The sequence below is a fragment of the Stegodyphus dumicola genome, chromosome 1 (assembly GCF_044657685.1).
Source record: "Stegodyphus dumicola isolate Sdum_Otavi_A_Nest chromosome 1, ASM4465768v1".
Taxonomy (NCBI): Eukaryota; Metazoa; Arthropoda; class Arachnida; order Araneae; family Eresidae; genus Stegodyphus; species Stegodyphus dumicola.
In genome coordinates this window covers 215950537-215978063 of record NC_140768.1, presented here as the reverse complement: position 1 = coordinate 215978063, position 27527 = coordinate 215950537, and the positions used below count along the sequence as shown (strand labels likewise).

General features: G+C 32.0%; 1 long non-coding RNA gene across 3 annotated transcripts in view; it reads left to right on the top strand.

Moving 5' to 3' along the window:
* Positions 1-21439, top strand: part of LOC118188301 (uncharacterized) — a 59978-nt gene extending 38539 nt beyond the window's left edge. For 2 of the 3 annotated variants that reach the window (XR_015043539.1, XR_015043545.1), the window contains exons 4-6: positions 4732-4803; positions 5518-5682; positions 21116-21439. This is a non-coding gene — a long non-coding RNA (uncharacterized LOC118188301). The remainder of the gene's footprint in view (positions 1-4731; positions 4804-5517; positions 5683-21115) is intronic. The other variant, XR_015043547.1, reaches the window with a different exon arrangement.
* Positions 21440-27527: the final 6088 nt, after the last annotated feature.

The following is a 27527-nucleotide window of genomic DNA, read 5'->3' as shown; positions in this document are numbered from 1 at the left end:
AAGATCCTGAATACTGTTAATTTTTAAAAAAGTTGAAATAACTTAATTTTTTAGAACTATCCTGAAACTGAAAGCGAAACTAACGATATATTATTTCAGTTAGGTGTTGCGTTGTTTAGAATAAAGACATAAATACAGGAGAATTTCATTAATGTTTCTTAAACTTTCTATTTACACAGGAGTTCATCTGTCAAATTTATTGTAAATCACTTAAAATCGCTGAATATGAATTATTTTAAAATTACACTATGAATATACATTTATAACAGAGAAAGGAATGTGACATTCCAAGTCATTTTATGTCTCATGATTATCAATAAAGCTCTAAACAAACATCGGTAAAAATAAATTAACATCTCTCTAAGATCTAATATGAGGTATGGTCTTTTCCACAGCCAGACAGGTTGTGTAGCGTGACGGCATACTAGACAGGACGCAGATGAAGAGCCCCTATGGCAGTCGGTCTCATTGCTGCAACAAGACAGTTTGCAACTCCAGGATGGTTCTTGGAGGGGGGGGAATTGCCCTCCTAAGAGCGTCCCAGACATGCTTTATAGGGATATATTATTTCAGTTAGATGTTGCGTTGTTTAGCCAGGTGGCGAATATCCTCACTTTCCAGGTTACTGTTGACCAGCTGAACCCTATGTGGACGAGCCTTGTCATCCATTAACAGGAACACAGGACCAACTGCGCTCCTGAAACATACGATCTAAGATTGCCTCTCTATACCTCATAGAAATCAGAAAGCCTTTGTCAAACACGTGAAGGGGGTGCGGGGTCGTTCAGCATAATACCTACCCAACTATTACACCTCCACCACCGTAATGATCCTTTCCTATGATGAGGGAGGGATGGTATCGTGTTCCAGGCTCTTTCCAGATGCAGACACAATAAGAATCAATAACCAGGCATATCTCGGCTCGTGTAAAAAGCACGCACTGAAGTCTGTGTATTGAAGTGAGCGGAACGCAAATAGCAGGTCTTTTGGCATACAGCCCTATCTCATGAAGCCTTCAGACAACTGTAAACCGTGAAACTCGGATTTCAGCGGCAGCATACAGCTCAGGTGAGAGTTGTGAATCTGTAGCAGTTCTGTGTCGCAGCGCTGAAAGAGGCAAATAGTCAGCTTCAATCGTCGTTGTGGATTTTGGTCGGCTTTGGACCTTGGTTGTGGATCTTGGTCGAACTTTTCAAAGTCCTGAAACTGTTTCCATAAATTGATGACGACACTGGGTGTCACATTGAGCTCTTTAACTACTTGCGCTTCTGATTGATCTGGCGACAATCTACCGTTAATCGCCGAGCGTGACTTTGAAACAGGCATGTAACTAACTGGTTTTTACACGAATCTGGGAGACCTCTTCTAGGCCATTGGCTTTATACATACACACCGTAATCGGCGGAACTCTATAGCAAATTACTGTGGCTACCATTGCATTTAACTCTTTGATTCCATCGCAGAAGTGGACGCTAGTCCGCACTGGTGATAAAAAATTTTCCAACATGCAGATAGGTGATTTACTGTAATGTGGTGCCAACTAGTGGTTATAGAACACATGAAATGGAGGGATGAAAAAATCCTCGAAGTCTCTGATATACACAGCAAAGGGGCAATGAAATAAGAATACAAATGAAGTGTAATACAATTTAGATATTAAAAAAGGAGGTATCAAACATACACAAATATATACAGGTGCAATCACAATGCAGATTAATATCCAGTATTGTAATGAATTGTTGAAAACCCCTCGTGCGCTGACATTCTTTTAACGATCATAGCTCCGCAGATACGCACATGTACGATTACGTATTCGACTTTGAATATTCGCATAATTCTTTGGCGGCATAATTAGTACCTTAGATTCACAACTTTTCTTAAAAATAAACATAATTTGCAAATTCTCTTAATTTTGCCCCCGAGTGACTTAATGAAAAGTTCACTGAATTAAATTCAGTAATTTTTTTAATTCCCTGTGCTCTAGTCATTAAGTTTGTCAATTAAGGATGCAAAAATATCATTTCAAACAATTAATAGTAATCAAAGTGTGACATAATTCATGAAATTGTTCATTAAATCAGGATATTGTCAAGTCGAGGTTATTTTTACTTAATCATATTTTAGGAAAATGCTAAAACTTTAGTGTATGTTTCCAAACTGCCCAGGTCTTTTATGCATGCAAATAAAAATATTGTTTTTCTTTTTTTATTTTAATATAAGATAAATTTTCCAATTTCATACACTTCAGATCAAATTAATAAAATAAAATAAAATTAAAGTTGAAAACAGCATTCAAAGTCTGGAGCTTAATGAAATGACAATTCTCTTTCAGTATTGTCAGTGTATGGTGTCTAAAACTCAGGACTAGTCACCTGGTGAAGTACAGGTGACATAATTTTTAGAATTCAGGAAGTTACTTGATGGCAAAATCTTGAAGATATATAGATTACATTGGGAAGCCAGTCAGAACGTTCTCTTCCTTTTTTAAACCTCTTGCTACTGAACAAGGACCAAAATTCTTATGCATATATGACATGTTCTTGTATTGCCTTCTTTATAGATCTTAATAAATTAAAAAAAAAAAATTGCAGTTATATTCCTTTGAAGATTTCTATCTCTTAATTATTATAAAAATCAAAATGAAATAAAGATATAAAAAAGGATACTCATTATTTTTGAAGTTTTAATGTGAAAGATAAATTAAATATTACACTACACTGAATTGTAACTTCTGAAAACTGGCAATTACAGTAAAAAGTTGTTAATTCGGACACCCATAATCTGGACCTCAAAACTAAAAACTTTCTGCGCATGCGTCGCGTTCACGCATGCGCATAGGCGTTTACGCGTGCGCGTAAGACCTTTAGGGCTGCGAATATACATGTGCGCATGCGCATAATACGTTTACGCATGCGCGTTTAATGTATAACGGACGGTATAAGCTAAAATTATCTATTTCAGTTAATGTTGCAGATTGCGTTGTTCTTTAATCTTCGAAATGGATCCGGCTTATTATTTTTTGCACTGTTAGAGCAATTTTATAAAAGTAAGCTTGAACTTCCGATTATGTCAAATAGAATTTCCGATATATATTTACTAATATGTAAAGGATATACAAAGTGAAAGTATGTTTCGAAGTCCATTAAACAGAAAGTGGAATTGCTGCAAAAAAATGGATAAAGGCATAACCTTTGATTATCTAATCATTAAGAAATATGTTTATCAATTTCACGCTGCTCTGCGGGGGAAGGGAAACGACACGGCGCGCAATGAATTGGAAGTTGATCTGTCAGCACTATCCTTATCTTCAAAGCAGATTTTTTTATTTGATTTGGCTTATAATTCTTTACTAAATGTAGTATTTCATCTCGATGTACTCGGTCTTTGATATGATTTAAATCATTATCCTCGTCATTATAATATATATATCCTCGTCATTATAATTCACTTCCGATAGTGACTCAGAGGTTATTTAAAACAAAAAAATTTCGATTGACAAATTAGTCGGTATTCTCGACACAGCAATTATAGGACTTGAACAGCGGAACTTTGTAACTAAACAAGAAATTATGTCTGTTTAATAGAATTAAAGAGAAAGTATTATCACATGAAACGAAGCAAATTAAACAACTTACATTGAAAGAAATGTTTAATAAAGTAAACAAATAAATATTTAGCTTTTTCTTTTTGTAAATTTTGATACCTTTAAGATCATAATTGCTCTTTATTTCATAAATTACGGTTTCATATTTTTAATTTTATAATTTCTGCTTGCCATCTTACCAGATTTAAACTGATGATCTATAATCCGGAATCGCCGAAGTCCCGACAAGTCCGGATTAACTACTTTTGACTGTATTATGCAGCAAGGATGATAAATACTTCAATAGAATAACAAAATGTAGCCCAATGAAGATTCAAGAAAAAGATTAAGAAATGCTCATGTTTTTTATTACATTGTTCCTTAAGCTAAAAAAAAATTTAGAACTACCGCGAGTGATTTGTTTTCTCATAAGCTCAAGATTTGATTATCTCTGAAAACAATCATCTTGCAGAGGTAAAATGGCAGTATCGAATTAAAAATTCTAGCGAATCCAAAGTAAAATGAAATAAGTTTTGTACACACACTGCAGTTAAAAAAAAAAAGTTCTGGTTGGATAAAAATTCACTTGAGTTACATATGTGGCATTAAAATGACATTTCAAGTTTAATAATTTAACGCAAAAACAAATTTAGATGGAAAAATCAAAATTTTATGCATGCACACACACATGCAGGGGGGAGGGTAAAGATGAAACTTATTTGTTTATTTTTATTAACAACAATTTATCCTTGCACTGTAATACATAAGAATTACAACTATCTCTGCCATATTTACTAAATGGAAAAAATGAATAAAAGTTTAGATTAGGATATTTGAATACAGCAAAGAACATGAGGGCTATCTGCCTCTCCCTAAGGAAAAATGGCTCACATTTACGTTACACACAGGAAAAACCATACAGCCAGTACTTTCACCTATGATCAAACTTCCAGCATTCAGCAGTCTTAACTACTCACCTACGTGTGGGACTAAATCAATAATCAGAATTAATATTTAGATATTCTATGACTTGAACCTAAGTATAATATATAGTGTTCATTAAAATGTTTTAGGTAAATCTAATATATATATATAAACTTAAATGTTTCATTTACTGATATTTTATGTATGAAATATATGTCTTTTAGAAAAATTATGGGCTAGCCGTGAAGGTGGTTTTGTGGTTTTTCTGGATCCTAAATAGAATACCAGCCATAAAGGTAATTTTTATCTTTAGATAGTTAAGTCATTGTGTGCTTTTTCATAATCATTAAATATTATGTTACAGAAATTTAGGTCAGTTATCTAATTTGTGTTTATATTGCTCAAATCTGTAAAGCTTAGTTAAAATTTTGATGTAAGCACAATATCAAGATATCACACTATCTTGAACTTTTAATTATATCAGTCTTTGGAAGTTTTAAGGTATTTATTTTTTAAATGTGCGAGTAGTAAATTAATACATATCCATGTCATAATACATTTTAAGCTAATAATGAAATGCAAGATCATCACAAAGAAATTGGATTATTTTTATAATTTAACTCAGAAACATTAAATCATTATTTAGCATTTTAATGTACATTTTTGAATAAGAAACTTGATTATACACAGATCTAATGCTTTTTTAGAATGAATTATAAATAATTAAGGACATCAGCATCTCCTCAGCTGGAAATGGAACCAAAATTAACGAAACCACGGCACTAACAATTCTGTTATTAAATCAGCTATTAAATAGCAAATATAATTACTAATTTTTCAAAAATTTAAAGTGATTATAAAAATATTTCACATTATAATATAAATGTTTCTCCCTACAAAATGGCAAAAGCATTAAAATTATTGACTAGCTTTTGAACAATTAAGTACTATGTGACGTTATTAGATTATTTTGAAGCAGGAGGTGTGAAAAATGTGCAATGTTCTCACAGGAACCCTGGAATTCTCGAATATACATCGAGTCTGTTTTCAATTACACCATGAAGACATGTGGAAGGACAGGAGAAAATGCTTTATAACTATCTTACAAGTAAATGATCAACAAACATTTTGAAAGGAACAGAATACATCTACAAAGAATATATCAGGACAAACTGGTAATATTTGAGTTGATCTTCATTACTAAAATAACCTTAAAATACAAGTTCTAGTAACCCAGTAGAAACATTAAATCATTATTTACCATCTTAATGTACATTTTTTAAAAAGAAAATTAACTATACAGAAATCTAAAGCTTCCTTAGAATGAATTATAAATAGCTAAGGATGTCAGCATTTTCTCGATTAGCACAGGAACCCATAAATTCAAGAAATCAGTGTTACCTACTCTGCTATTAAATCAGTTGCATGTTAAAGTTTTAATCTTTAATTTGCACAGATTTAATCAATATATGTATACTAATTTTTCAATAACTGGAATAAAATCTTTAAATATGTTTATTTTTATGGAGTCAATCAACAGTTTTTTTTTTATATTTCTTATATCAAGTGCCCAGAAAATATCCAGTATGATCATTATGTATTAGTTTCTATACTATATTAACTTATTAGTTGTATTTTGCTGTTTAACTTGAAGAGAAAAATTAAAAAATTAAAATAAATGATAATTAGCCTTTCATTTTTTAATTAATCTCAAATCAAACATAGTTCAGTTTGCTTTATAAATGAAGCTAGCTATTTAACAGAAAATTCTTCAGCAAAGCATGTGAGTGCTATTTGTCAAAAGGGAGGAGTGCTTTTGTGGAGGACTTTCTAGAGGAAACCGGTTGGTATCCAAGTTACACATTGGAAATTTGCAAAAATGCTCATGTAGCCAACCCTTTCGATTGGAATCCAACTCAAGTCAAACTATTAGTATTCAGTAATTTTAGTGCTTGGCCACTGATGGGATCCAAATCAAACATATGTTTAATTATTAAACTATTGAACAGAAAATTCTAAAAGAAACGATAATTACTTATCCAAAACAAAAGTAACATAAATTTATCCAAACCATTTTAATTTGCTAATTAAAGAAGATTTAAACAGTTTATTTATAATTTGAAACCATGCAATATGATTTCTTAATTTTTTACAAAGTTTAACCATATACAAAATGATACACCATTTACTTATTTAACTAATTATATGAGGTGCATAGAAATTATATGAAAATCTCAATTATAAAGTATAATTTATATATCACAATGACAAGTTTACATACGTAAGTTGAATCAAGGACATTTTGTGGTTGCATATCTGTTACTATATAAACACAGGATGAAATTAAATTAAAATTATTAAACATTTATTATTATACTTGTTTTGTGTTATAAAAACCTGCTGAAATCGGTGTAGAGTAATAGCTATTCTGATCATTCACAATTTACGAATTTTATTTGAGAAAAGATAACGTAACTTCAAAATTATAAAAGAACAATCTAACTATGAGATGTTAGAAAATAAAATTAGGACTAATATTTTGAAACTACATTTGTTCAAAGATTAATAATCCATGCTTCATATCGAAAGACTTTTGATGATCCTGATAAAAACTTAATTCAGGAAATACTGAAAAATTATTTCAGTGATACGAATTATCGTTATAGTATTAAGTGATTAAAAAATATTTCAGAGTATACTGTAAATGCTTCTCCTTATAAAATAGCGTTTAATACGTTAAAGCATTAAAATTAGTGATTAGCTTATGGAAAATTTCTGTCTGCATACGAACAACAACGAACAAAAAATGTCAGTAAAGAACAAAGAAAATGCGCGAAGATCCCAAAATCACGACAAATTGGCGACATTTGAGTTGCTCTTCATTACTATGACAAACATAAAGTTCTTCTTCTAGTAACCCGGAGCCAAAACTCTTCATCTAAACGTCATGCGTGATTGACATTCATTGTAACCAATGAAAGGGTGCCATTTAGTGGGAGGAGCGAGAAGAGGTCCGGTTAATAACGTGTCCCAAGAAACGTAACTTTCTAATTTGGCAGAGTTGAGCATACTATATCCTTCTGAAAATCATAAACGTCTAATAAATACTTTTCATAAATTCCCGAAATTCAGACAAGACAGACAGACAAAGTAGACAGCACACACACAGATCGTATTTTATTCTCGAGTGTCAAGATGTAGAAGCATCTTTTTACTCGACTTCTGATAAAGAGCAAGAGGGCGAGAGAGGGAGAAGGGTGAAAGGAGTGTGGGAGGCGGATGAAAGAGAGTGAGGTCCGCACTAGCGGCGGCGAGAAAGGCGGGTGTCAAGTTCAGTGTCGTTATAAGATGAAGCCGTGGGTGGTAAAAACGCAGAGTCAGTTTTGCGTGAATGAGTCAATTAAGGTTGTGAATCTTATGTGGGGAGGATATCAGAAGGGTAGCGATGTTTTTCTCTGGGGCGTGGGGAGTGTCTGAGAGTGCTAATAAGACTATTACTGTGGGTTTGTACTGAATAAAAGAAGTTGACCGCTAATCGTTTAATATACTCTTGAATAAGTTCCATTCGAAGGTCTCTGTGGATATAGATGTTGGGAATATACCAAGGAGCATTGATAATTTCTCGTAAAATTTTATTTTGTGGAATTTGTAATTGTTTAATATTGGTTTTAGCTGCATGTCCACAGATCGGTGCTGCATAAAGAAGAGCTGGGCGCAGTATGGAACGATATAGAATTAATTTATTTGTAGTAGACAAGTTGCTTTTTCTACCAAGAAGAGGTCGCATAGTAGCTGTGGTGATTTTAAATTTTTGTACTACGGACCGGAAATGGGTTCTGAAGGTAAGTTTTTGGTCAAGGGTGACTCCAAGGTATTTGGTTTCATTAATCCAGTCTATTTCTCCGTTAAATATTTCAGGGGGTGGAGGATAGTATTTCATGTTTCCTTTACGGAAAATTATTGCCTTAGTTTTATCAGTGTTAACTTTAATCCTCCAAAGGGTAAGCCATTTTTCCAGTTTTATGAGATAGCTTTGGAGTTGGTTTCTTACGGCGATAACAGTGCAGGCTTTAGTAAGTACGGCGGTGTCATCGGCAAAGAGTGCAAGATGAACAGAAGGGTCTTTAGGGATATCTTGTGTATAAATATTAAAAAGGTACGGCGAAAGTGCCGACCCCTGTGGGACACCAGCATTGATTACTTTGGTGGTAGAGTAAGCAGTATCGATTTTGATTCTGAATGATCTATTGCTGAGAAAAGAGGCTATTAAGCGAATAAAATTAGACAGCAAGGAGGATAGAATATAAGGGGGGAGGGATGCGTATTTCCAAACCCTACCCCACTTTTCGAATTTTTGACGTCATGGACAAATCGACTAGTTTCGCCTGGATGGTAATTCTTGAGCATGCGCTGAAGGGCGAGAAGTAACATAAACAGAACTTGTGGCTTGCACTTGTGAACTGTATGAAGTATATTGTCTGAAAGTGCATTCGTTTATGTAATGGCATAATTTTACTGTTTCTGTAATAAGAAAACTTCATTCAGATAAAATTTATTTTAATATTATTATTATCTGGTTATAGGATTATACGATATGCTGAATACTCTAGGTACTATCTTAATCTTCGCATAATCTTTCACATTGGAGTTTGCCTTATCATTGTAAAATATATTGTATTATAAAGATTAAATCAATCCAAATTACTGTTAGAGATGTGAATGTTCTAACTGAATTTTCGTTTTACAACTCATTATTTATTTCCGCTTGAAAACACATTCATATTTGACAAGTAATTATCTCCGCAGAAAATTTTTTGATTGTTTAAAAACTATATTTGTCAATAATGCAATAAAAACTCACTAATCTAGTGCTTCATAGATCAATATGAGAACGAATTCAAAATGTTTTGAAAACAGTTCTTTAATCTTTAGTTTGTAGTAGATGCAACTAATGTCACAGAGAAAAAAATATTTCAATAAAAAAGTTCTCCATGTTGATTCAGTAGAAAAATTATTTCTATTTCAGTGAGAAAACCACTTTCAATGCTTATATAACAGAAAGATGTAACATAAGCATTTTAGAAGTTTTATGTAAAAAACGTAATAATTTACTTTCATTCCTTTTAAATCGGCATATTCGTTTCCTTTTCTATATTTTCGCCTTTGAGTGAGTGGTGTGATTGCATTCTAATTGACTTAATTACCATGAATGGTCTTAGGGCATAAAATTTAACTATCTTGTAAAAATTCTATGTAATTGTATGCCAGTATTGAAAGAAACAATCAATCTGATAAGAAATGGCTGCGACATGTTTTGAAAATGAGGCGGAAAAGGTTGCCAGCGAACATATTTCATTTGGCATCAGTTGTACCATTGTTGGCGACTTTATCGTTTGCGCTTGCAAAACGGAAAAGTACCGTTTCTAAATGTGTTTTTAATTTTGCAGGTTTCATGCTTTCCATATGCCAAGTTTTTACTGCATTTAACACACAATGGCTATTCATTTTCCATTAATAATGCAACATGTAAAACAGTATAAAATAAACTCTTCTTGATATTTACTCAATTTTTTTAGAAGCAGAAAGAGAACCAGTGGATTCATTTTTGTTTGCATTTTCATTAATAGTTTTTCTCTAAGTTTTTTTGATGTTGGTACATCCATCCCGTTTCTCTTGTGAACATTGGGTATCTATTTTGGGCCATTTAACCATCAGGAACAAAATTGCAACTAAAACGAAATTGTTTTTATTATCCTTAGACACTACTGAATTTTCCAATACTTAGGAAATGTTAAGTGCTTACTTGACAACAAATTTGATTAGAAATAAGAAACATAGTTTATAAATGATGCGTATTACAATTACAAATTGCATGCAAGACACTACTAAGATAGTAAAAAAAAAACTACATCTTAGCTGCGCGTATGCAATTGCTTTGAAATTTGATTCGAGTTGTTTGGAAATCATCAAGCATAACACACAAATCAAGTGGAAAGCAATAAAATCAAAATTAAAATATGGAAATGTTAAAAAACATCAAAAATTCTCTTCAAATTCTGTATATCTTTTATTGTCAAATAAATTTCTTTGAATTTGGTGACCCCCACAAATTTGTTCATGACTCCCAGGTTTAAATTTTGTAAAAAAAAAAAAAAACAATACAGATTATCAATTGCATTTTGAAAAGACAAAAAAAAAAAAAAAAAAAAAAAAAACATTGGCTGTCCAATGTGAAAAGTGAATTATGGTTTAATATCTTATGCCCATAGCTTGTGTATTTTGATTATCTAATTAAATACAGAATGATCAGTTCCTTCAAACTTCTGCTGGAATAACTGCTAGAAAATCTATCCGATTTCAGATGAACAGAAAGCAAGTGTTGTATTCTTATTCAACAATTAAAGTACTCTCGCATAATACTTACAAGGAACAAGTTAGGTTATTTAACTAAAGTGCAATCAATTTTATTCCTTCTTTGCATGAATGACATATCACACAATGCTGTGTAGGCTGGTGACCTAGCGATGATGACTCAAAATGCATCTCTGCATTCAGGCATACACTCCTTACAAGAATATTACCATGCACTGGAGTCCTAGCTTCAGCAGGTACATTTTGTTGTGCTATGCAATCTCTGTGGGTCCTAAATTCTAAAAACTTTTTCACTTTTTTTTTTTAATTTCAAAAATTTTGCTACTTGATATTTCTGTGAATTCCAAAATTTTGCACACCTGCCATAACCACACTGGCTGTGGCCTCAGTTATCCAATGTTCTAGCAAGATCAAATATTGTAACGTTATTTTAGACCAGACTTTCTTAAACTGTAGATCGCAACCCCCATCTACAGCAGGGGGTCGCAAAAATGTTTAGTAGTTTTGTTATTTCTAAAACTCAATATAATAATTTTCAATTACCCAATATGTTTACACAATGTATCTGAAAATAGATAAAGATAAGACAATACAGACAAAGAGAAAGACAAAAATGTTTCAGTGCATTCTTTTTATAATATAAATGTTCATTTTACTTGCTTTGCACATGACGCTGTCATTTCATCTGTTACTTAATTAAAATTTTAACATTGTCTTAAAATGAGATATTAAAGATAATAACCTAAAACTGCAATACTATCTTACAGTACAAATGAAAAAATTGACAGTTTCACTCGCGCGTTTCGGATTTTTGCAATGCTTATGGGGTCCCACAAAATTTTCGTAAATATTTTGGGGTCATGAAAAAAATCTGTGATAAAAAAGGGTCACGACTAAAAAAAAGTTTTAAGAAGCCCTGTTTTAGACCAGTTTCCTGACGGCAACCCATTTTTGGCCTGTTTTGTTTCTCAGCCGAATTATGTTTCTGTGGGAATTTTTCTATATTTTTACTGTTTCAGCTGAATGGAAAAACACGCTGAAATGTTTGAAATGACTATAAGGGGAAGAGGATCAAATACCTCACATTATTATCATCTCTATTTATCTCCTGTTTCGGTTGAGTTGAATTATGTTTTTTGATAGAATTTTTCCATATTACATATTTCAGTTAACAAAAAATCAACTTTTAAAATATTGAGGAAAAGCATGTACTAAAATGTTTCAAAATGAAAATGTGGGATAAATAAATATATGAATTAGTTTTTTCTAGGAGTTCTTAGAGATATATATATGTATAAAGAAATTTAGAACCAACTTTTCACAAAGACTAAAAAATTGAAGTTCAAATGATCTTCATAAAATCCTATTTAAGTGTAGAATAAGAATACTTTAAAATGTAAAAATTAGTACGTTGACTGTCGCGCGCATTTTACGTGATTTGCCCATGATGCCAATTTGAAATTTTTATTATGCGATATATATTATGTTGAAATATTAGCTACAAAACATAATGTTATATATAATCGTGCTTAATGCATTTTTCATGCTGGCCGTCACCGGCGACCCCCAAACACATGTAGACCGTTTTTGTGATTTATAATTTAAATTTCTACGATTTATTATTCTTCAAACCATTATAGTAACAATGGTACTATTTAAAAATTTATCAGTATCAATATTTATTCTAAGTTTGTATTTTACTATTGGTCGCGTTGCCGGTGGCACCTGGGGCGCTGTAGCCAAATCGAGTGCTGGTCACCGGTGATCCCCACAGCAGTCAACATGTTAAAATAAACCATCACAAGAAAAACAAAAAAGAAGTATAAAAGAACAAGAAAGGTGAGGAATCCAACCAACTTTAACATAATATCGTCAAGAGGAGGTATGTCGAATTTAATTACATTTCCCCTTTTAAAACAAAATCCTTGCTTCTATGTATCCAGAATCAGCTGATGAACCATTTCAGTATATTTTTTATCTTAATAGTTCACCAAAAAATTCTAGTCCTCCTCAAAGCGAAGGAAAATCATTGAAAATATCTTCCGATTTAAAAATATTTTTCTAATCTAAAAAAAAAAAAAAAAAAAAAAAAAGAAAAGAAAGAAAAACATGCCCTTAAAAATGTAGAAAAAATTAAAATCCTGCAGTGGAAAATCTTTTAAAGTTCAAAATAATCTTAACACAAAACTTTACTAGAACCTCTTATCAAACAGCAGTAGCAAAGGAAAATAAGGGGGTGGGAGAAAGTAAAATCATTAAAATATCTTTTAAAAAGATTTTACTAGTCTAAAAAGAATATTTGATATTCTACATTTACAGGATTTTATCAAGTTAATTTGAATTTCAATTTTTATTCTTTCTGAAAAATTGGTTCTAAATTTCTTTATTTGTATATTTACTGATCAATTTTTAGCAGCATAATGCAAGAAAATTTTTGGAAGGATTATAAATTTTCCTTTAAAAAAAATATTTGTATATACATAGTCCAAACACATCTGTATACAGTGGAATACGTTTAACGTGAAAACGCTTAAGGCGAAATATTGGTTAACACGAAATAATGCAACGGTCCCTACAAACTACTATGTATTTTCATGCATTTTGTTTCTCTTACAACAAAAATTGTTTAACATGAAAAGGTATCCTTTCTGGAAATGAACAAAATACAGAAAACACTGGCATCGCAGGGGAGATTTAAGCGGAGTGTGAAATGAAAGAGAGGTGGTTTCACGTTTCCTTAGAAAAGAGGCTAATTTGGCTTTGAAATACCCTCGAAATAGCCTGTGATACAAGCCAGTTTTGTTTATCTATGCTACTTTTGCCTTCCACCTCTACAAACATCTCATCTCTCATCAGTTAGCTTTGGAATTTGGTGACGAGTACATGGTAGTATGAGTAAAAATTAGTGAGTTTTGTGCATATGATGCATTGCATGGAATTCAGCGATTCTAAGCATGAATGAAAATTCTTTTCATTACACACGATTCTCAAAAGTATCGTTCTTTGGCGCCAAAAGAAATGGAGAAGTAGGATATTGAAACTGAGCTGACACTTAATGAAATGTTTGAGAAAGTTTCTGTATTAATGAACTGTCTTACTGTCTATCGGAAGAATTCGTTGCGGTAGTTTACGATAATGTGTGTACAGCCCCAATTATGGCAGACAAAGTTATTTTGTTTGTTCAAAGGTAAAAAAATATCATTGATGCAGATTCTGATGACGAAAATAAATGAATAATGCAGTTCCTGTTCCCACATCATCTTAAATGAGGAACATCATAAAAAGTATGGACAATTATATAGACGCACATTCCAATGGTGAAATGAATAGCAAAATGTTCGACATTGAACAATTTGATGCTAAGAAAGACAATGCAAAGAAAAATATCAGATTATTTTCCCAAAACTCAATAAATTTTTTTTTTTTCAAAAAAACTTGAAAATTTTGTATTAAATTCCATTAAGTTCTTGTGGATGTTTTTGTTTCATTGATTTTTATTAAAAATATGCATATATACATATCTATGTAAATAATATGTACTCTAATAAGCTTAATTTTGTTGAATATATGTTTTTTCTTTTTTTTTTTTTCAATATTCTTTAACACGAAAAAATATTTCAGTCCCCTCTGTTTTGTGTTAAATGATTTTTACTGTATATCTATTGCACATAAATCCCTTTCTTACATAAAATATAAATGTACGTATAAAATAACTAAATAAATTGTAAACGAAGTTTAATTAGCAACAATGAAATCTTAAAAATGTAGTATGAAATTTATAATGGCAAACATTAAAATAGAAGAAAATAAAATTTAAATTATAGAATTTACTTTATAAAATTAATAACAAGTGGTTAAAAATATGTATTTTAATTGCTTAAAACATGAAAGTTATTTGGCAGAGATTGTTGGATATAAAATTACAACTTCAAATTTTCAGATTACTATTGTTCATATTTAAAGTCTCAATTTGCAATCTTAACAACCATTGTAAAAATAACCCGTTATCATATTCCAAAGATCAGCAGCATACATTTTTTTCAAAATCGTGCATAATATTAAATATTGGCTTTTGATAGTCAAGTTGATACAAATAAGATGAACTGTTTTTATGATTTTAGACTAGTAGTTTATTCTTCCATTCACTTATTACAGTATTTCATTTTTTATATGCTTGACTATCCAAAATTTCAAGAGCTTTCCGAATATTTTTTAGTTGAATTTTTACTGTACACACATTTCAGTATTTATATCGTCAAAATTGCACAGACACACACTTGAACTTTCTTTTTCGTTCATGAAAATCAAAGTTCATTACACAAACACGCAATCACACTGCACAAGCATGTATGGAAATTCTTAACACATTTAGTATACCTGATAATTGATTACACATTTAGTAAATAAAACAAAATATTTTAATGTATAACAAATGAATAAAGTTATAAAACAGAGCATAATACTACAGTTACGAAGATACTTAATGTTATAAAAGTTAGGTAATTTTAGATTTTCACCAAAGCAATGAAATATTTTGATAATTATGAAGTTCCTTGTATATCTTTATAAATGAACTTTATTGCTGTTTTAAGCAATTAAACAACTGTCCAAGTTATTTTAATACTTTTGAAATATATACACTAAAAGAAACATTAAAATTTATTAATCTATTTGTCAACCTTGATTTTGGTATAGTCTGCAGAACGCTTCGTAGTTTTTAAGCACACAGGAGGCACTGCAATTCTTTCTTATTCCTTGATCTAAAGTTTTCTGCAAGTTTTTTTTTAATTTATTTATTTATTAAAATATCTGGGTTGGCACACATACAATTTTTGTATAGTGACTTCAGATGTGGATAAGTTTTGCGAACACTCGTTTGTTTTACTGGCTTCGCTGAATTTTGCGATGAATGCATCACATTTATTGCGGAGTCTTCCAAATTTTTCATACTGTTAATGCATCAGCAGTGAATTATTCACCTCTTTCCTCAAGTACACTACGGCGATAAACAACTATTCACTAAAGATTTTGCTTAAATTTCCACTCATAATAATTTAAATTGCGAAAATCTCACAATTAGCACCCAAACACACTAATCAACACCACAATTCTTTCGAAAACGCGCCGTAGTAGTCAAAAGTGGGGTACACCGTCTTGCCAGGTGAAACTAGTCGATATTTCCGTGACGTCAAAAATTCGAAAAGTGGGGTAGGGTTTGGAAATACGCGGGAGGGTTCGCAGTTTCCTCCACTATCGGGGAATGAAATGCCACCGAACAAGCGGCGTCCATGTTTGTAACTTCAAAACATTGCATTACGGCAGTGAAATGTACGTGTTTTTAAGCTGTTCCGTGCATGTATTTTCCACTAAAAATATGTAAAATTTATAATGAAAAACTTCGCTATTGTTAGTTTTTTGTTTCAAAGTTATAAAGATGATACCCGTAATTTACTACGTACAGAAAATCATTAAGAAATAGTTCGAAATTTGTGCATAACATAAAACCCTTTAAAAATAGAATTTGTTTAGGTTTTATTTGCTACCTGTTGGGTGTACTTTCCAGTTTTTCCTGTACTTTCCAATATATTGTGAATTATATTATTCCAATATATTGTAATTTAAAGAATCATTTAAAATATATTTAACCTGAAATTAATAGCAGATAATTATCTAAAAAAATAGTCACAGGTTGCATTTTTTTTAAATGAAAGTTTTAGACTCTTTTCACAATTAACAAACTTATAACAACAAGAAAATAAATATTAATAAAATAAAACAGATTTATGTGAATTCAGTGATTTCAGTTTATGCGCGTTTCATATTTACGAATCTCAAAGAAATTGCCTTAAATTAAGCTAAATTAGAGAAATATACCTATATTTTTGGATACATCTTTCCACATGTTCAGTTGTGTAAATATTTTACTTACTTTTATCGCTATACTGCCCACAAATTTGTAAATTTATGCAAAAACATTTTAACAACAGAAAAGTTAGTTTATCTTGATCAAATGCACAAATTATATTCTTAACAGTTCAAAAACTTTAAATTGAATAATAATTAATACATAAAGAAAAGTATTACTTTTTTTAACACCTTTAAAAACCATAAAAATAGTAACAATTGGTGTCTTACTTTTCATGAAAATTATCAAACGAATTACCTAAAACGTTCAAATTATACAGTTTAAATCCTAGCATACATCATTGTATGTTAAGGAACAAAGATACCAGCTATAAACAGAAACATTAAAATGTATTTAATATATTTTGATTATTATTAAGTCCCTTTTTTTACATCTGGAAAGAAAACAACATGACATGGTGATATTTTTTACCATAGTTATCAAATTACATAAAAAAAAAGAAAATCAATACTTACGCGTGAAAAGTAATCCCAGGAATCTTTTTCAAAAATCTGTTTGTGCATCCATATACAACACAAGCTGACATGCTTCAAAAAGAAAAGAAAAGGAAAAAATATTGCAATTACAGACTTCCTTGCACAAGTCACAGCGATAACAGAAACATGGCCGCCAAGCTTCACCGTTTGAGTTGAACCTTCCCTCCTTCTCTTCTAACCTCCTTGTCATAATCAGAAAACCTTCTTGCTTACCTGTTTCAATATGGCGTCAGAACCACACAGAGATGAGTTTTTGCTTAGAAATATCATAACTGTATACAGCAATAAAATTATCAGCATTGTTCACGCCATCTTCAGATTTCTCAAACCGTATATATTGGTATAAATTTAAAATTCCCATTAAAGGTGAAAACTGTATATTTATAAAACAATGATCCGACCAGTATATCCATATGTTTCACCTGTTTATAACACCGTAAATAATAGGAACCTAAATAAATTACAGTTTCTATGAAATCAAAGTTTCTGCCTTACAAAATTCTCTATAAATATCCTAATATTAAATACACCAAAAACTAACTTCAGCAACGTAACAACTTTTAAAATAAAGCAGTTGACTGTGAAAGAGTATTCAATAAAATACAACTACGAAATTTTGGAGGAAAGTTACAACTTGTGTCATACAGATATCATTTATTGAAGTTTAAATAAATTCATTTATTGAAGTTTAATTAAAAAATTAAGTTTAAGATAGCGTTTTGTGGAGACGTTGAAAAAGCCTTTTTGATGATAGGAATTGCTGAAGGTGATAGACAGTTTCTAAAATTTCTTTGGTTTAATGAAAATAATGACTCCTTTAAGATTATGCAAATGTGTCGCGTAGCTTTCGGTTTGACTATATCTCCTTTCATTTTGGCCGCCACTATAAAATATCACATTCGGAAATATAAAGATAAAATGCCAGACAGTTTCCAAATGTTGAATTCTTCTGTCTATGTCGACGACCTATATTTTGGAGCAGGAACGGTTGAAGATGCATGTTGGTTATCTGTAGATGCGGTTAACATATTTAAGGATGCTGGGATGAATTTCAGAAAATTAAGAACTAATTCTAAAGCATTAAACGATTTATGTGTCTCAAATGCGATTAAGGAATCAGATAACAAATTAACTAGTGAATCGAATTTCTTAGGCATGATTTGGAATTCCATTGATGACAATATAAAGTTAAATTAAAAAAATTTAATTGACTTTTCTACTGGAAACGATTTTGCTACAAAAAGGAAACTTTTGCAAAGTATCGCCCAAATATAAGATCCATTTGGATTTATTGCACCCTTTGTTATTCGGGCAAAAATTATTATGCAAGAAACCTGGTGTTCCGGTTCGCATATTTCACAAGTGCACATCTGTGTAGCCACTGAGGGAGTGGCTTCTAGAATGGACCAATGAGCATCCAATAATATTTCTGTCACGTGACATAACCTTTCACGTGCTTTAAGATTTAAGCAAGATGGTTGAAAATATACTGCCACGCAATTTTCTGTACAAAATAATTAAAGCATCGTCGATTGCTTCTGAAACTTTTCATTGCGAAGTTAGATCAAATATAGAAAATTATGAAGATTTCACTACCTGGTTGAAATAAATACAAACACATGTTAGATATTTCGCAAAAATATCGATGTGAAATATTACATAATAAGTGGTAAATAACATGAAGAAACAAATATGTGATAAACATCTGGGCCCAAATGCAATCTTTACATAAAACTATGCGTATGAGAAAAATATTTACACCTATTATAGTATATGTAAATAGAAGTCAGTACTTTTTATTGCAGTCTATATGAAAAAGATGTTCTATAATAATAATAACAAATGCAGAATTTTATTCAAAGTGAACTTTACTAATTTGCATTCGTATACATTTAGCGCATTAAATTTCACATTTAATAATTGCTCACTCTTATATGTACTTTCTACAGAAGAAATACTTATCAAACAGAATGAATTTATCTTATTCACAACGAATATATTCAATTCATTCACATATAATTTTTAATGTTAACAATGGATATAATCAGATTATATGTATTCTGAACACTTTAAAAATCAAAAGAATGCAAGCACTGAAATAAGAAAACACACAGATTCATTGTAACACTTTCAGTTATTCTCAGCTCAATTAAAAAAATATATACACTTGAATTCTCTTAATCCACATAATATGCAGTGAACACCAATCCTAATATTAATGCGTGATAAAAATCACGAAAGTGAAATGTTAGCGATTAATCAAACTTTAAAAGCTAATGCACTACGAGATTTTCTACTATTACAATATATATTTTTATAAATGTAAACAAATGCAAATTAAAACGTAAACAAATGCAAATTAAAACGTAAACAACCTACGCTCACATGCACGAAGATTTAGCGTCACAAGAGCAATAGCAGCTCATTGGTCTATTTTCGAAACCCCTCCCTCAGTGGCTACTCTGATGTGCACTTGTGAAATATGCTTCCGGTTCTGACTGGGATGAGGTCCTTCCTGCAGAGATTAAGGACAAATTCAACATTTGGCGGGAGGAACTTAGTGATTTAACTGAAATATCGATACGCTTCCTCGTTTAGAGTTAATGGGAGCACTCGTGGCTGCTCGAATGTATAAATATTTGAAAAAATTGTTTGGCGATTTAATTGAAGATGTTTATTTTTGGAGTGATTCCGAAATCGCCATTTCTTGGATTAAAGGTTCGCCAAATAATTGGAAACCATTTATCGCCAATCGTGTTACAGAAATACAGTGTATATGCAACAAAAAATTGTGGAACCACTGCGAAGGAAAACAAAATCCTTCCGATTTACTAACTCGAGGAATTAGTGCTCAGTCACTAGTTAAGAATGATCTGTGGTGGCATGGGCCACACTGGTTACGTTTTCCTACTGAAATTTTTCCGAAACAAAAGAAATTACAACCAAATTCAGAATCGTTAGAGTTAAGAAAAAGTATTATTTTGACTGTACCTGTAATTAACAATGAACCCCCGATTTTGCATATAGAAAAATTCAGTTCTTTAGGAAAATTACTTCGAATTACTGCCTATGTATTAATATGTATTGGGAGGCTTCGGAAAAGGTCTACAGAGAATGGACCTTTAAGTGCTTTTGAGATTGAAGCAGCTGAAAATTATTGGGTAAAAATTACGCAAGGAGAATCGTATCAAGTGGAAATAATTAAGTTATCAAATAAAAAATCAATTCTCGATTCTTCCATCTACTCCCTTAGTCCAAGGCTTGATGAGGAGGGAATTCTTCGGTTGAAAGGTCGCATTCAATTTGCAGACTGTCACGAGAATTTAAAACATCCTATTCTATTACCCTCTAAGTGCAAGTTTACCGAGTTGATCATCATGGACTCGCATGAAAAGGTATTCCATTCTGGAGTTAATTCGACACTTACTCAGATCAGAGACAAATATTGGATCATTAAGGGAAGACAGCGTGTTAAGACTATCATCAGCAAATGTGTGATATGCAGACGATATAGTGCTCGTCCTGGGGTACAGGATATCGCTCCACTTCCTCCAGACAGAATCCAAGAGTCACCTCCATTTGCTGTGACCGGGATGGACTTCGTCGGTCCATTTTTTACGAAAGACAGGCAAGGTAAAGTTTACATGCTGTTGTTAACGTGTGCGGTCACTCGTGCCTTACACATAGAGATAGTAACTGATCTCAGCACTGAAAGTTTTTTGCTAGCTTTCCGAAGATTTTTAGCGAGGACTGGTTATATAATATGTTATATAATATGTTATATAAGGTTATATAATATGGAACTTAACTAATGTTTGTATTTTGTATTTTTAGGTTTGATTCTCTTGACCTTGCTGATAGGTATCATTTAATGTTTTGTAAAATTTATGTGCTTATAATTATGTATGCATGTTTGTTATATTTAACCATTTCTCTAGGATTGATTGTCAAAATATTAATTGAATATTGTGGAATATATTATTGAAATATGAACTCTCCACCAAGTTCAGGTGGGGAGTGTTGTGTAATTTGAAGGAAAAGGCTAGAGGGCGCTGTTGCTCGCATAGTTGAAAAAGAATAAAGTTTGTTCATGTTGAAGGCGGCGGCCTAAGAATACGCTCTGTATATAGTAATTAAAATATTGTTAAAAATGTAAAAGTGTTAAAATTAGTGAACTCACTGAACCACCATTATCTGATTTGGAAATTCAAAACATTATTAGATGGTCGGAAGAGTATTTGAGATGACGAAATCAATTGTGGCTAGCTATTGTACCCGTAATGGGTGGGGTCGTCTGGGGCATGAATGTTATAATTATTTGATTGAATGATGTTAAATATGTCATTTCCTTTCTTGTTTGCAGGTCCCCGGTTCCAGTAGGGGTGTTTTCCTTTGATGCAAGGTCACACAAAAATAAACTTGATTTAACAAACTTCTGAAAACATTAAAGTCAAAAGTATTAAATTACATTAACACATAGTATTATCATTATCATATTTTAATTACACATTAAGAAAGCAATTGTCTGATAAATTTTAATTCAAATTTTGTATGCTTTTCTCTAAATCCTATCATAATTACTTTGCGATCAGCCTACCATAATTCCTTTTGGAGCTTTTAGATCCATCTTTCTATGTTTTTCTCGTCTTATATAAACATATGCTTCACATCCAAATCTTTTAAGATAAGTAATGTTAGGGTTGCGTCCTGTATATAGTTTGTTGTAAACTTTTTATCATTTTAGTGACTTCTGTTATTCACATGTACAGCTACTTTAACGCTTTCAGAACAAAATTTGTGTCGGTAATTCTGCATCAATTAACATATTTCTAGCAGATTATGTATATAGTATGATTTAAACGTTCAGTTTTTCCATTACTTTCCGGAGTGTAAGGGACTGTAAGTGTTAGATATTCGTTACTGTGCTGGCCGATAGATGGCAGTGCCTCTAACCTTACTGTTAGCTTAGCTACTAGAGAGTCTCAGCCTAGGCTAGAGCTACTAGAGATTGTACCTTTATAGTAGCTTTAGCCTAGGCAAGTGCAAGGTAATTGTGCTGCATCACTCTCGTCATTTGCAGCCAATTATGTAGCATTAATGTCTCTCTTACGTATAATTAATAATCTAATTTAATCTTATAAATAAACAGTAATATATATAGGTTTGACGAGTCAACATGTATAACGTGGTGTCAGAATTAACCTTGCTCAAGAATGTAATGGATGAATTCATATTTTAAGGATTACTTGCATCTGAAAAACTTAGAAACAAAGTGGCGCACAACCTGCCCACGTTGTCACCGTTTGACGCTGGATCGAACTCTTCTGAGGTTTGGAGACACTGAAAGGAAGGTTTTGAAGACTATATCGAGGCTCTAATATATAGCCAACAGTTGGAAAGCACAAAGACTGCTCTTTTTCGCCATGTTTGGGGTGGCGAATTAAAAAAGCAATATCGATCGCTTGATTTGAAACCAAAAGAGGACAGCAACAAAGAGTCCTTAAAACAAGTACTACAAGAAATTCGATAAATATTTCGCAGATTATCAGAATGAGATTTACACATCATTCAAGTTTCTGGAAATAAAGCAAGAGAAAGGAGAGAAATTAATGGACTTTTACTCAAGACTACGATGCGCAGTAATAGATTACAACTATGGGCAAACGCAAGATAGAATGTTACGTGATAAAATAGTGCAAGGCCTCTCAGATAAAGCGCTGTAAAAATGGCTAAAACGAGAGACAAATAGAACGAAAAAAGCGCTGCAGAATATCATCAGTGAATGCAAGGCAGCGGAAAGTAGCAAAGCACAAGCCACGGAACTGAACAATAACAAGATCTTCAGAGACGCTCTGAGAAAAAACAAACATCGCGCTAATCCCGTACAGTACAAGTGGAAGAGTGCAAGCGATGTGGGAGATAACACGAGCCAAAGAAGTGCGCCGCGTTCGGATTGGTCTGCCGAAAGTGCGGTGGGAAAAATCACTGGGCAAAAAATGTGTCGCCCCAAACCAAAACAGAGAGTGGACGCCGTTAAACATTCGGAAGATAGCGAATCGGATTTTATTTATTTACCTAGGGGAAGTAAAAATATTGACGCGATGGATTGAAATAAAGCATCAGTGTAGTACCAAAAGATTACTGTAAATTAAGAACCAAGTGAACTTCAAATTAGACACTGGAACTCAAGTTTACATTACACCCAAGAGTGAATTGTTAAGGCCCGTCCATACGAGTACGCTTGCGACGCTTTTTTGACCCCGGCGTAAATTCGCGTGACGCAGAAGACATAAAACTGAGCTCGCTCCTGTTCAGCTTTTTCGCCCGCGACGCGCGCGAACTGCCAATAGCCGACCGAGTTCTTATCACGTGTCATAATCCAAGGAGGTTAAAATATAAGGAGGGAGGGTTCGCAGCGGGCAATGAAACTCCACCGAACAAGCGGCGTCCATGTTTGTTACTTCAAAACATTGCTTTACGGCAGTGAAACGTACGTGTTTTTAAGCTGTTCCGTGCGTGTATTTTGCACTAAATATATGTAAAATTTATAATGAAGTACTTCGCTATTGCTAGTTTTTTGTTTTAAAGTTATAAAGATGATATCCGTAATTTAATACGTACAGAAAATCATTAAGAAATAGTTCGAAATCTAAATGCATGTGCATAACATTAAAGCCTTTAGAAATAATCTTTCTGAATATTTCAAGAATTTGTTTAGGTTTCATTAGCAACCTATTGGGTGTACTTTCTAGTTTTTCCTTTAAGAAGTGATATTTCGGATTTATTAACAATACTGTAATTTATTAAAGAATCATTTAAAATATATTTAACTTGAAATTAATAGCAGATAATTATCAAAAAAAAAATAGTCACAGGTTGCATTTTTTTAAATGAAAGTTTTAAATAGATCTTTTCACAACCAACAACCTTATAACAACAAGAAAATAAATATTAATAAAATAAAACAGATTTATGTGAAATCAGTGATTTCAGTTTATGCGCGTTTCATATTTATGAATCTCAAAGAAATTGCCTTGAATTAAGCTGAATTACAGAACCATACCTATATTTTTGGATACATCTTTCCACATGTTCAGTTGTGTAAATATTTTACTTACTTTTATCGCTATACTGCCCACAAATTTGTAAATTTATGCAAAAACATTTTAACAACAGAAAAGTTAGTTTATATTGATCAAATGCACAAATTATATTCTTAACAGTTCAAAAACTTTAAATTGAATAATAATTAATACATAAAGAAAAGTATTACTTTATTTAACACCTTTAAAAACCATAAAAATAGTAACAATTGGTGTCTTACTTTCATGAAAATTATCAAACGAATTACCTAAAACGTTCAAATTATACAGTTTAAATCCTAGCATACATCATTGTATGTTAAGGAACAAAGATACCAGCTATAAACAGAAACATTAAAATGTATTTAATATATTTTGATTATTATTAAGTCCCTTTTTTTACATCTGGAAAGAAAACAACATGACATTGTGATATTTTTTACCATAGTTATCAAATTACATAAAAAAAAAGAAAATCAATACTTACGCGTGAAAAGTAATCCCAGGAATCTTTTTCAAAAATCTGTTTGTGCATCTATATACAACACAAGCTGACATGCTTCAAAAAGAAAAGAAAAGGAAAAAATATTGCAATTACAGACTTCCTTGCACAAGTCACAGCGATAACAGGAACATGGCCGCTAAGCCTCACCGTTTGAGTTGAACCTTCCCTCCTTCTATTCTAATCTCCTTGGTAGACAGATGTCTTTTGTTGCACCCGCTAAGTCTTTCTGCACCGATGGGCGAAAAATCAAGCATAGGTGCGAAAGAAAGGGATATAGAAAGGGGGGCAATTTCGTATTTCAGAGGAGAGTAAAAAGGAACTTCGTTTATTTTATACGAGTTCGAAAGGCCAGGAAGAAAAGATGGGACAAAATAAAGTAAAAAATAAATGGCCCAAAAATAATGGAGAGGAAAAAAAATTATATTTATAATTAAAAAAAGGGCCTATAGAATGAAAAGGAAAGGAAGTAAGAGAATTTTGTTAAAAAAAAAAAAAACCCACGATTGTGTCTATGAGTGTAGTCAAAGGAAGTTGTTGTCATTTACATTAAGTAGAGTCTTATGGGTGTGTGTAATGAGTGTGTTTTGTAAAGCTGAATAGATGTGAAGATGGGGGAAAATTAATAATAAAATATAAATATTGAGGGTCCAGTCACATAACAGTCTAGTTTAGAAGCTAACTTTTGCTATAACAGGGAAACTAAAATTTAAAAATTTTAAATTAAACTTTTATTTTTTTAACATGGGAAACAATATGTTAGCCTCTACAATGAGACACAGTAACAGAAGACACATAAGATCAAGATGCATATAATATTACATTAACTTAAGTAACATCATCAATTGCGGTTTTCACGTATTCATATATTCAGAAAACACCATCAGAAAAGTCATAAATCTAAAACAAGGCGAGAACACATCAGCAAAAATAAATAAGTAAATAAATTACAGAGTTTTTTATTTTAATATTAATTAATTTTTTAAAAAAAATAAGCATTTTATTTATATATTAAGTTAATGGTCATAATTTATTATATGTGTACTATTTTATCAATTTGAGGCACACTGTATTAATATATGCTTTTAATTTAAATAGATAGGAAATATAGATTAAAGGAGCAAAAACTATAAATCTATACATTCATTGAGGCCCAAGATCCTGTTTTTTGCCTCTCGAGAAATTCCTCAAGGGGGCCGCGATGGGTAACGCTAAAAGACTACACTACTGATAAGGGCTACTGATAAGGATAGCGTCCCTACGAGATGGTAACCAAAAAACAAAAAAAAAAAAAAAAAAAAAAAAAAAAAAAAAAAAAGGAACCACATGATTTAAAGCAATTATTAAGTATTTGATGCCAAAACATAATAAAATGAGCATAATAATAATGATCATAATAAATAAATGAATTTAAAGGTACTTTAGTGACAGATATTTGATTTAGCTTAGAGAAAAGAAGTCCTACTTATCTGAATGTTCCGTCTTGGTGTTGTAAAATATTGCAAAGAAGATAAGACCTTCAGGAGAACTTTCAGTTTTGAGAACGAGACAATGTAGAGGATATTCGCAAAAATTTTTCTTAAATAAATGGATATTTTATGAAAAACATCTTTGAAAATTTAGGAGCTCCTCTAAGATCCTGCCTCCATCATACGTGATCACAGCGCCTTCCTCGTGAGAAACGTACGAAAAGTCTCTCACGAAATTGATGAAAAATATAAAGATGACCAAAAGTTACAAAAACAAGTTATGCAACTTAAGGAACAATAAGAAGCCCTTTAAATTATTTCGATATCATAAGACACTGATCAGTCACTCATTCTTTTACATCAGTAATAAGTTTTTCATTAAAAATTTCAGCAGTGAATGCTAAAACATATTTATTATTGGCGCCTTTGATGCACATACACACAGATCGTATTTTATTCTCGAGTGTCAAGATGTAGAAACACCTTTTTATTCGGCTTCTGATAACAATCTAGAAGGAAAAGAAGACTAGTGTAGTAGGAGGTGGGGGAGAGGGGAGAAAGAGAGTCAGGACCGCGTAGTAGGCCAACTATATATCTAGATAGTAGTAGGTATCTAGATAGTATATAGTAGTAGTGGCTAGCGGCGACGAATTGGGGGGGGTGAGGTGAGTGTCGTTACAAGATGTAGCAGCGGGTGACAGACCGCAGAGTCTGTTTAGCGTGAATGAGTCAGTTAAGATTGTAATTCTTAAGTGGGTAGAATGTCACTTGGGAACCAATATTTTTCACCGGGATGCGGGGAGTGTCTGATAGTGCTAATAAGGCTATTACTATGGATTTTTACTGAATGAAAGAAGTTGATACACTCTTGAATAGGTTCGATTTGAAGGTCTCTGTGAATGTAGGTGTTTGGAATATACAAGGAGCATTGATAATTTCTCGTAAAATTTTATTTTGCAGAATTTGTAATTGTTTAATATTGGTTTTAGTTGCATGTCCCCAGATCGGACCTGTATAAAGGAGGGCTGGACGAGTATGGAGTAAGTATGGAGCGATATAAAATAAATTTGTTTGTAGTAGATAAGTTGCTTCTCCTACCAAGAAGAGGTCTCATAGTAGCTGCGGTGATTTTAAATTTTTGTGCTACGGAGCGGAAGTGGGTTCTGAAGGTAAGTTTTAGATCTAGTGTGACT